The following is a 9,820-nucleotide window of genomic DNA, read 5'->3' as shown; positions in this document are numbered from 1 at the left end:
ATATTGTTATATGAGAGCTTTGAAAGGTGCTTAAAATGTGTTATTATTATTATTATTATTATTATTATTATTATTATTATTATTATCATCATCATCATTATTATTATTATTATTATTATTATTATTATTATTATTATTATTATTATTATTATTATTAAATCAAGCATGTTTAAAAGGAAGTGCATATTATAGTTGGGGTTTTTCTGGCTTTGTTTTTTGTTTGGTTTTCTGACAGGCAAGGTTTCTTATTTTTGACATAATATTAATAATAATACATTTTATTTCAAGCGCCTTTCAAAACACCCAAGCACACTTTACAATAAAAATAATAAAACAAAGCACATACACATTTTTATAAATAAAATAAATGGGTGTTCCTTACAATTTAGAAATAATATATTTCATAGTTTGTCATTTAAACACGCAACAAAAGCACCGCAATAGGCAATTTCAATTAAATACAAGCAATATTAAATATCTGTCTCTTTCCATCAAATATTGTGCACACAATTTAATTCAAAATCCAAATTCACAAAAAAACAAGTGATCAGGATTCCGCTTTCACTTTTTCACCTGAACACAAGATGACAGTGGGCTACAATAATGGTATGTTTTCTCAGAAAAATTCACATGGAAAAAAACAAAAACAAAAGTGCTTGAGTAAGTGTACAACAACCTTCAGGTTGAATCACCTGAGCCAGAAAACGTAACCACTCTCGACAGCAAATTGCCCGGCCCATTTGCTCTTGCGTGTAATGCTGCATGATTTGAGGCTCTTGACTGTACATCTTTGAACAACTTAATACCCAACCGGCTGAATGCCAGTTAATAGGAAACATGTTGGCTGCAGAATCGCACTGTATATGTGAGTGTACGCTTACCTGGCATTACTCATATTGTGAGGACATAAAACCATATCCAAATCCTTGCAGGTCATGGCTTCATGCAAAGGTCAGATGGAGTCCAAATTCGGTGTTGACGTGTAGTCTACTAGTTAAATATAGGTGAGGGGAGGGGGGGGGCAGTACCATCATGAGCAGTTCATGCATGTGGACACGGAACTGATGCTGACAGATATAATAGAGTGATCGTATTCTTGCTGCAGAGTCAGTGTACGTCTTCCACCTGGTCGTAGCAACGACAGTTCAATCATCTGCTGCTTGCCTGGTAGAATTCTTTGAAGCAATATCAATTTCGTAGAAATGTCATAGAGCGGTTTCAGCTGCCGTGTATTGAAAATTGATTTTCTGGGACCTGGAAAGAAAGTTTTGCTCGGTGGAGGTATGGCTAGTGTAATTCTCCAAGGGGTGAAGTCAATGTTGTTTTCTTCATTTTAGTTTGAGTAATTTTAAAAAGTCTAGCAGTACAAAGAATATTTGTCATTACTCATCATATTATTTAAGATCATAAACACATAGCTGTGAAAATACTGTAATATCTCCGCTCAAGTGATGTTGCAAGTGAGGTTGTTCATTATTGTTATTATTATTATTATTATTATTATTATTATTATTATTATTATTATTATTATTATTATTATTAAACACCTGGCCGTGAAAGTACAATAGTATGTCTCCTCAAGTGATGTTGCAAGTAATGTTATTCCTTTATGATTATAATTATAATTATAATTATGATTATTATTAAACAGACAACCATGAAATTGTGTAATATCTCTCCTCAAGTGATGTTGCAAGTGATGTTGTTCCTTTATTATTATTATTATTATTATTATTATTATTATTATTATTATTATTAAACACCTGGCCGTGAAAATACTGTAATATGTCTCCTCAAGTGATGTTGTGTGTCATTTCCTTCACACATTACATTCAGAGTAAATTAATGAATAGCTACAGTAGTTTTCAAATCTGAAGTCAGGAATAATGACTGTTATGGTGGTTTACATACGACAATTAGAAATTTAGGTTCGGACTTTAGCAAAAATTAAAGCACTTGACATGATTGATTTTCTTTCCCAGGACGAATAAAATGACCGGGGGGGGGGGGGGGGGCAGATTTAGCCCCCGGGCCTTGACTATGACACCTGTGGGTTAACGATTCTGACAATGTTGCTGGAGAGTCTATTGACACAGATGCACCACAGGTCTATGACACCGAACTCTGACCAATGAGTTAATTCTGCTGTTAAAAATATTTGATTTATCCGCCCGTTTCCCACAAAGTCCCAACATGGAATCAAAGGCCAAACACAAAGACACTCATACAGAAATAACACTCTCACGACTGAATTGGATCTTTCAACAAACAAGAGAAAGACTGACAACGGCTTGTCTGTGCTTCTGCGTTGTGCAAATATATCTTTGACAAGGAATTTTCATGCTTGTTTTAAGACTATTGTAGGTCAAGAAAAAAGTAATGGAAACTTTGAGGAAAAACAGCTTTACTGGCTTCACATAGTCACATTTGATTATCTTGACCTTGAGGAGAAGAGGAAATAGTTTAGTAAGAATCAATGCAAAGTATCACATTTCATCTTGTGTATCATGTAGATGGTATTAATTTACGTTGTTGAATCTATCATCCATTCATTTTTTTGATAGTTTTAGTTCCATTTTCCAGAACATTCTTGCCCCTTGATAGTATACAGCTTGGCAAACGTGCCACCTTTTGATTCACAACTGATGTTTCCCAGATACAAACGTCAACCATCGGGCATTGTTGTTTGTGATATCACAGCAGAGCAACATAAGAGTTGTCGGAGACCCTTGTGTCGAAAAAAATGCTTGTTTGTAACGTTTCCATGGTAGTAAAATGTTGCAAAGTAGAATCAACCACCACTCAAAGGACAACCGACATCCCCGGACAAGTTGTGTCCATAATTTGTAAAATGGCTTCAAATGACTTCTACTGAGTGGATTTTACAAAGATTCCACCGCTTATAGCTATATTTTACATTTTAAGACTCGCGCTGAGTACTCCGGAAGTCATGTTTTTGAGTTGGTGACGAGTCCTCACCCTTCGTCACTGAAGGAACGCCCCTGACTGAAAAAAAGGACACATTGTAGCAGTCATTCCATCACGTCAATGCATTTTGCTGTACTTGTTTGGACTGAAAACTTCGTGTTGCACCAAAAAGAGGCAGAAGAGGACGACAAAGCTCTGTGTAAGGAATTAATCAGCCTGTGGAAACGGGCTGATTAATTCCTTACACTGAGCTTTGTCACCATTTTCTGCCTCTTTTTCAGTGCTACATTTTCACCCCTCCTATTGCCTCGAAATGGCACGGAATAAATTATTTAATCGATTTGAAACATGTATGCTTTCCTCTTCAGAACTATTTGAATCATATTCATAACTGGATGTGTAACAAGAAAGCATATTCTCCGAATCTGAAGCCATTGTTTTGATTCTCAAGCAATGCAAGACGTCTTGGCGTGATCTCACAAACTGGGGGCGGGACTTTCTGAAAATGCCCAATTCGCAGCTCAATTTTTTTTGCAGATTTTGGACACTTTAATAAGTCATTTTTATTGGTGTTTTGCATTTGACGAAAAATATCAGCTTGCGTGTTTTGGGTATTTTAGATGCTATAAAAGTTTTTCTGATGTCAGTTAGGAAACAAAAAAGTGATGTCGGTTGTCCTTTAAATGTTTGCATTTACATTTGTTTTAACATTTTCCTAAATCTATTAACATTGGAATGCTGTTTTCTGGTTCACGTACTACAAAGACAAATAAAAGTGAGGGGGACAGTTTCATTGCTATCATCCATTCTTCCAATTTCAATTGTGCTTGTCCTCACTGACACAGCCTTTGGCTCCAGTCCACTCACACTCCTCAGTCTGTTTTATGTTACACGTCTTACTATTTACTGTTCAACTGAATGCCTTCAAAATGAATATTGAGCAAATTATATTTGAAAAAATGTAGCGGAATTACGAAATACCACTGTAAGCAATCCAAGGTGTTGAGTAATTTCAGATTTGTTGTATTTTTTTGGCGCTCAGTACTAAGTTGATGATAGACGGGTCAATATTTATTTATTTATGTAATCATTTATAGTTAGTTCATTTTTACAGAACCTATACTGCTGTTCTCTCTCAGTCACACAAAGCATTTTCGGACTCATCCAATCACATTCCAACACTCATTACTCATTACATATAAAATAATAGCATGCAATTAAAAAAATATGAGTTGGGAGTTGGTGCCAGTGGAATGAGTAAGATGATTGCAAGTGCATTAACTAGTTGCGGAATAAAGGCAGACTTGTTGGGAGAAACACGAGTTGGATATTTTCTTTGGCAATGTTTGCCATTATTTTAAAACAAACAGCTCCACTGTATGTTTTCACAGTTATGGATTGGATTGGATTGCATTAGATTGGATGTACCTTTATTCGTCTAGCAGTGGAGAAATTTACATTTCACAGCAGCAAAGTTAGGAAAGAAAGAAGTAGAGAAAACAAAATACAGGAGCAGCCACTCTTGCGGCGCCATCCTGAAGTCAAAAGAACAAAAAAACTCAATAATATGACAACACAAAGACACAGAGAGTCATTCATTCTTCAGCACTTGCTGTACCTTCTTTGTGACACGAAGCAGTTCTAGATGAAAGAGGAGAGGATCAAAGCATCCTTTTCAGCAGTGGATCAGGGAAGTCATGGTGGAATGTACACGTCTACTATAAGCTAAATGTTGAAAGCAAACACGCAGCTTTCGCATCCATTAACGAAAAGAAATTGTCTCACATCTCCTGTCCCACGTAAATCCGCTTCAATTCCAAGCTGCGACAGTTCCACATGAGCATTTAGTGACATTTAGCTGTTGTGAAATGGGACACATGACACATCATCATTATTATTATTATTATTATTATTATTATTATTATTATTATTATTATTATTATTATTATTATTATTATTATTATTAAATCAAGCATGTTTAAAAGGAAGTGCATATTATAGTTGGGGTTTTTCTGGCTTTGTTTTTTGTTTGGTTTTCTGACAGGCAAGGTTTCTTATTTTTGACATAATATTAATAATAATACATTTTATTTCAAGCGCCTTTCAAAACACCCAAGCACACTTTACAATAAAAATAATAAAACAAAGCACATACACATTTTTATAAATAAAATAAATGGGTGTTCCTTACAATTTAGAAATAATATATTTCATAGTTTGTCATTTAAACACGCAACAAAAGCACCGCAATAGGCAATTTCAATTAAATACAAGCAATATTAAATATCTGTCTCTTTCCATCAAATATTGTGCACACAATTTAATTCAAAATCCAAATTCACAAAAAAACAAGTGATCAGGATTCCGCTTTCACTTTTTCACCTGAACACAAGATGACAGTGGGCTACAATAATGGTATGTTTTCTCAGAAAAATTCACATGGAAAAAAACAAAAACAAAAGTGCTTGAGTAAGTGTACAACAACCTTCAGGTTGAATCACCTGAGCCAGAAAACGTAACCACTCTCGACAGCAAATTGCCCGGCCCATTTGCTCTTGCGTGTAATGCTGCATGATTTGAGGCTCTTGACTGTACATCTTTGAACAACTTAATACCCAACCGGCTGAATGCCAGTTAATAGGAAACATGTTGGCTGCAGAATCGCACTGTATATGTGAGTGTACGCTTACCTGGCATTACTCATATTGTGAGGACATAAAACCATATCCAAATCCTTGCAGGTCATGGCTTCATGCAAAGGTCAGATGGAGTCCAAATTCGGTGTTGACGTGTAGTCTACTAGTTAAATATAGGTGAGGGGAGGGGGGGGGGGGGCAGTACCATCATGAGCAGTTCATGCATGTGGACACGGAACTGATGCTGACAGATATAATAGAGTGATCGTATTCTTGCTGCAGAGTCAGTGTACGTCTTCCACCTGGTCGCAGCAACGACAGTTCAATCATCTGCTGCTTGCCTGGTAGAATTCTTTGAAGCAATATCAATTTCGTAGAAATGTCATAGAGCGGTTTCAGCTGCCGTGTATTGAAAATTGATTTTCTGGGACCTGGAAAGAAAGTTTTGCTCGGTGGAGGTATGGCTAGTGTAATTCTCCAAGGGGTGAAGTCAATGTTGTTTTCTTCATTTTAGTTTGAGTAATTTAAAAAAGTCTAGCAGTACAAAGAATATTTGTCATTACTCATCATATTAATTAAGATCATAAACACATAGCTGTGAAAATACTGTAATATCTCCGCTCAAGTGATGTTGCAAGTGAGGTTGTTCATTATTGTTATTATTATTATTATTATTATTATTATTATTATTATTATTATTATTATTATTATTATTATTAAACACCTGGCCGTGAAAGTACAATAGTATGTCTCCTCAAGTGATGTTGCAAGTAATGTTATTCCTTTATGATTATAATTATAATTATAATTATGATTATTATTAAACAGACAACCATGAAATTGTGTAATATCTCTCCTCAAGTGATGTTGCAAGTGATGTTGTTCCTTTATTATTATTATTATTATTATTATTATTATTATTATTATTATTATTATTATTATTATTATTATTATTAAAAACCTGGCCGTGAAAATACTGTAATATGTCTCCTCAAGTGATGTTGCAAGTAATGTTATTACTTTAGGATTATGATTATGATTATTATTCAACACTCGGCCGTGAAAATACTGTAATATCTCTCCTCAAGTGATGTTGGAAGTGATGTTGTTCCATTATTGTTATTGTTATTGTTATTGTTGCTATTGCTGTTATTAGTAGTAGTAGTATTAGTAGTAGTAGTAGTAGTGGTAATAGTAGTAGTAGTAGTAGTAGTAGTAGTAGTAGTAGCAGTAGTAGTAGTAGTAGTAGTGTTGTTATTGGTGTACCCATATGTTTTGGATACAAGAAATACTATGTTTTCAAGTGCAAAAAATATTTGCTGTACATGATGTGAATTGAAGAAATATAAGATATTACACGTATGATTGAAATATGTCAAATTGAGGAAGCATGTCGTCTTACCTAGTTAATTGGCAAAGAGTGTCTCTTGAAATATGGCGAAAGCTATATTTTTTTAAAATTCATTAATTAATTATGTATTTCCAAAATAGAAATGACAAAACTGTAATGGTGATATTTATCTTTACAGGCGGAATGTTTTTCTTGGAATGTGTCTTACAATTTATTTGAGATTGTAAATTCGCAATGGAGAGGATATTCTGTCCATTCTGCTGCCAATGTAGTGCGCGCGCAAACACACACACATAGACACACTCGCACACACACACACACACACACACACACACACACACACACACACACACACACACACACACACACACACACACACACACACACACACACACACACACACGCACACTCATTGACAACATAATTCTCTCAATCAGAAAAAGGCTATTTTGTGATCCTTCTTCCAGCATCCTCCTGACTGCGTGGTGACCCCGCCACATGCACATCAACCATTAGTTACACTCCATCACCAGACCAACCACCAGGCCTGAACATACAAACTATCCACAATGGCCGTCAACAAACAGTGTCTATCTGAGGACCATGGGCATGTGAACAGACTGAGGGAAAGACAGACGGGGCGAGAATGAGAATGAAAGGGTTCTTATTAGGGACTACGGATTCCTTCGCCGTCAAACCAAAAAGACACATTTACATTCACAGCCCCAGGAAGCTTCACAATACCCTTTCGTCCATCATGGCTGAGTATTTAAGGCTCCTGGGGACAGGTTGATCAATAATAGCTAAGTATCATGTTTGAACAAGCAACAAGAGGAGGAGAAAGGGACAAAGTTAGTTGAACGTGAGATAAATATCTTCACTAAATCATGTTTTGTGAGTTCCAGCTCCGCAGAGAATAGCATGCAATGTATCCATGTTTATTTGCATATTCTGGGAAACATTAGTAGGGATTGTGGCTAGCGGGAAAGAAAACACTGACATCATCATTCACGGCTCATTTTTGAGGACATCGCTTAGAAACGAGGTTGCTATCATCCCTGTTTAATGAATCGTTGCGCTGTGATGCCGGCCTTGCTGGACTGTCTTTGTTGCCTGCTTATCGGAGTGTTCTTTTACCATTTAGCTGACAAGAATCGTTGACTAAACAGAAGGTTGACTTCTCAGCTATTTCCGCTGAAAAGGCGAACAAGGCCTGCAGGCAATTATCACTGAAGCAGCAATGTTCCACTGTAAAACCTGTCTTGTGTTAGTGCTTAGCACACAGATGAGCATCAACAATCATCATATTTCCATGAGAGGCATGTCGCCCTCACATTAAGGATGAACATGTGACAAGTAGTGCAAGGTCACAGCTAGACGATCGCTGTACGAATGAGGATTTGATTCAAGGCAGATGAGGTCTTTAAATATTGTGATCATAATGTTTGGTTGAGTCGCTGCTCAGGCATTCTGCTTTATTTCGAAAGACAACATGCAAACTTGACAAACTGACCATAATTTTATACATCTTTTCAATGTATGTGTCCTCCAAATTGTAGCTGGTAAGTAAAAAATCAATTTGGGGTAATTGTCTGCAAACAACAGAACATAGCAGAGAGTGTGATTAGTAAATTTGAGCACAGTTCATGAATGTCCAAATGTTGAAAATAGTAAATACAAGCGGGTCACCATTCATTACACAGTCACACAGACACGTCATCCTCCAAATATAGGATCAAGTAAGTAAGTAAGTAAGTAAGTAAGTAAGTAAGTAAGTAAGTTTAAAAAGTAAATAAACAAACAAACAAAAATACATAAATAAATAAATAAATATTTAAGTAAGTAAGTAAGTAGGTAAGTAACTAGGTAAGTAGGTAAGTAAGTAGGTAGGTAAGTAAGTAAATAAGTAAGTAGGTAGGTAGGTAAGTAGGTAAATAGGTAAGTAGGTAAGTAGGTAAGTAAGTTTAAAAAGTAAATAAGTAAATAAACAAACAAATAAATAAATACATAAATAAAAAAATATTTAAGTAAGTAAGTAAGTTTAAAAAGTAAATAAGTCAATAAATAAATAAATAAATACATATTTAAGTAAGTAAGTAAATAAGTAAGTAAGCAAGTAAGTAAGTAAGTAAGTAAGTAAATAAATAAATAAACAAGTAAATAAATAAATACATACATACATACATACATACATACATACATACATACATACATACATACATACAAACATACATACATACATACATACATACATATTTACGCTTTATCCTCGCGAGGGTCGCAGTCGGCCGCTGGTGCCTATCTCAGATGTCTTTGGGCAGTAGACTGGGGACACCCTGAACTGATTGCCAGCCAATCACAGGCCACACAAAAATACACGCAACCATTCGCTCTCACACTCACACCTAGTGACAATTTAGAGTCTTCAATCAGCCTGTCATGCATGTTTTTGGAATGTGGGAGGAAACTGAAGGACTCGGAGAAAACCCACACAAGCACGGGAAGAACATGCAAACTCGACACAGGAAGGCCAGAGCTTGGATAGACTCCAGCATCTCCCACAACCTTAATGAGAATAAATCGGCTCGGATAATGAACGAACGAACGAGCGAACGAACGAACGAACGAACGAACGAACGAACGAACGAACGAACGAACGAACGAACGAAAAAACGAATGAACAAACAAACAAACGAACGAACGAACAAACGAACAAACAAACGAATGATTCTGAAATGTACTTGAATGTGCAACATGTTGAAGTCATGGAATCAAAGCACTTTTTTGGCATTATGCCTTCGCATTGGAGTTAAAAGAGCTGGGAAGATTTCACTCAAGTGAGCTGAGCCGCTACAAGACAACTTTGAGAATAATTGCCAAGACAGCAGGAGGACAACATCCAACA

This window comes from Hippocampus bargibanti, linkage group LG10 (genome assembly GCF_051943395.1).
Source record: "Hippocampus bargibanti isolate YZ-2025 linkage group LG10, ASM5194339v1, whole genome shotgun sequence".
NCBI classification, from domain to species: Eukaryota; Metazoa; Chordata; class Actinopteri; order Syngnathiformes; family Syngnathidae; genus Hippocampus; species Hippocampus bargibanti.
This window is presented reverse-complemented; position numbering follows the sequence as displayed.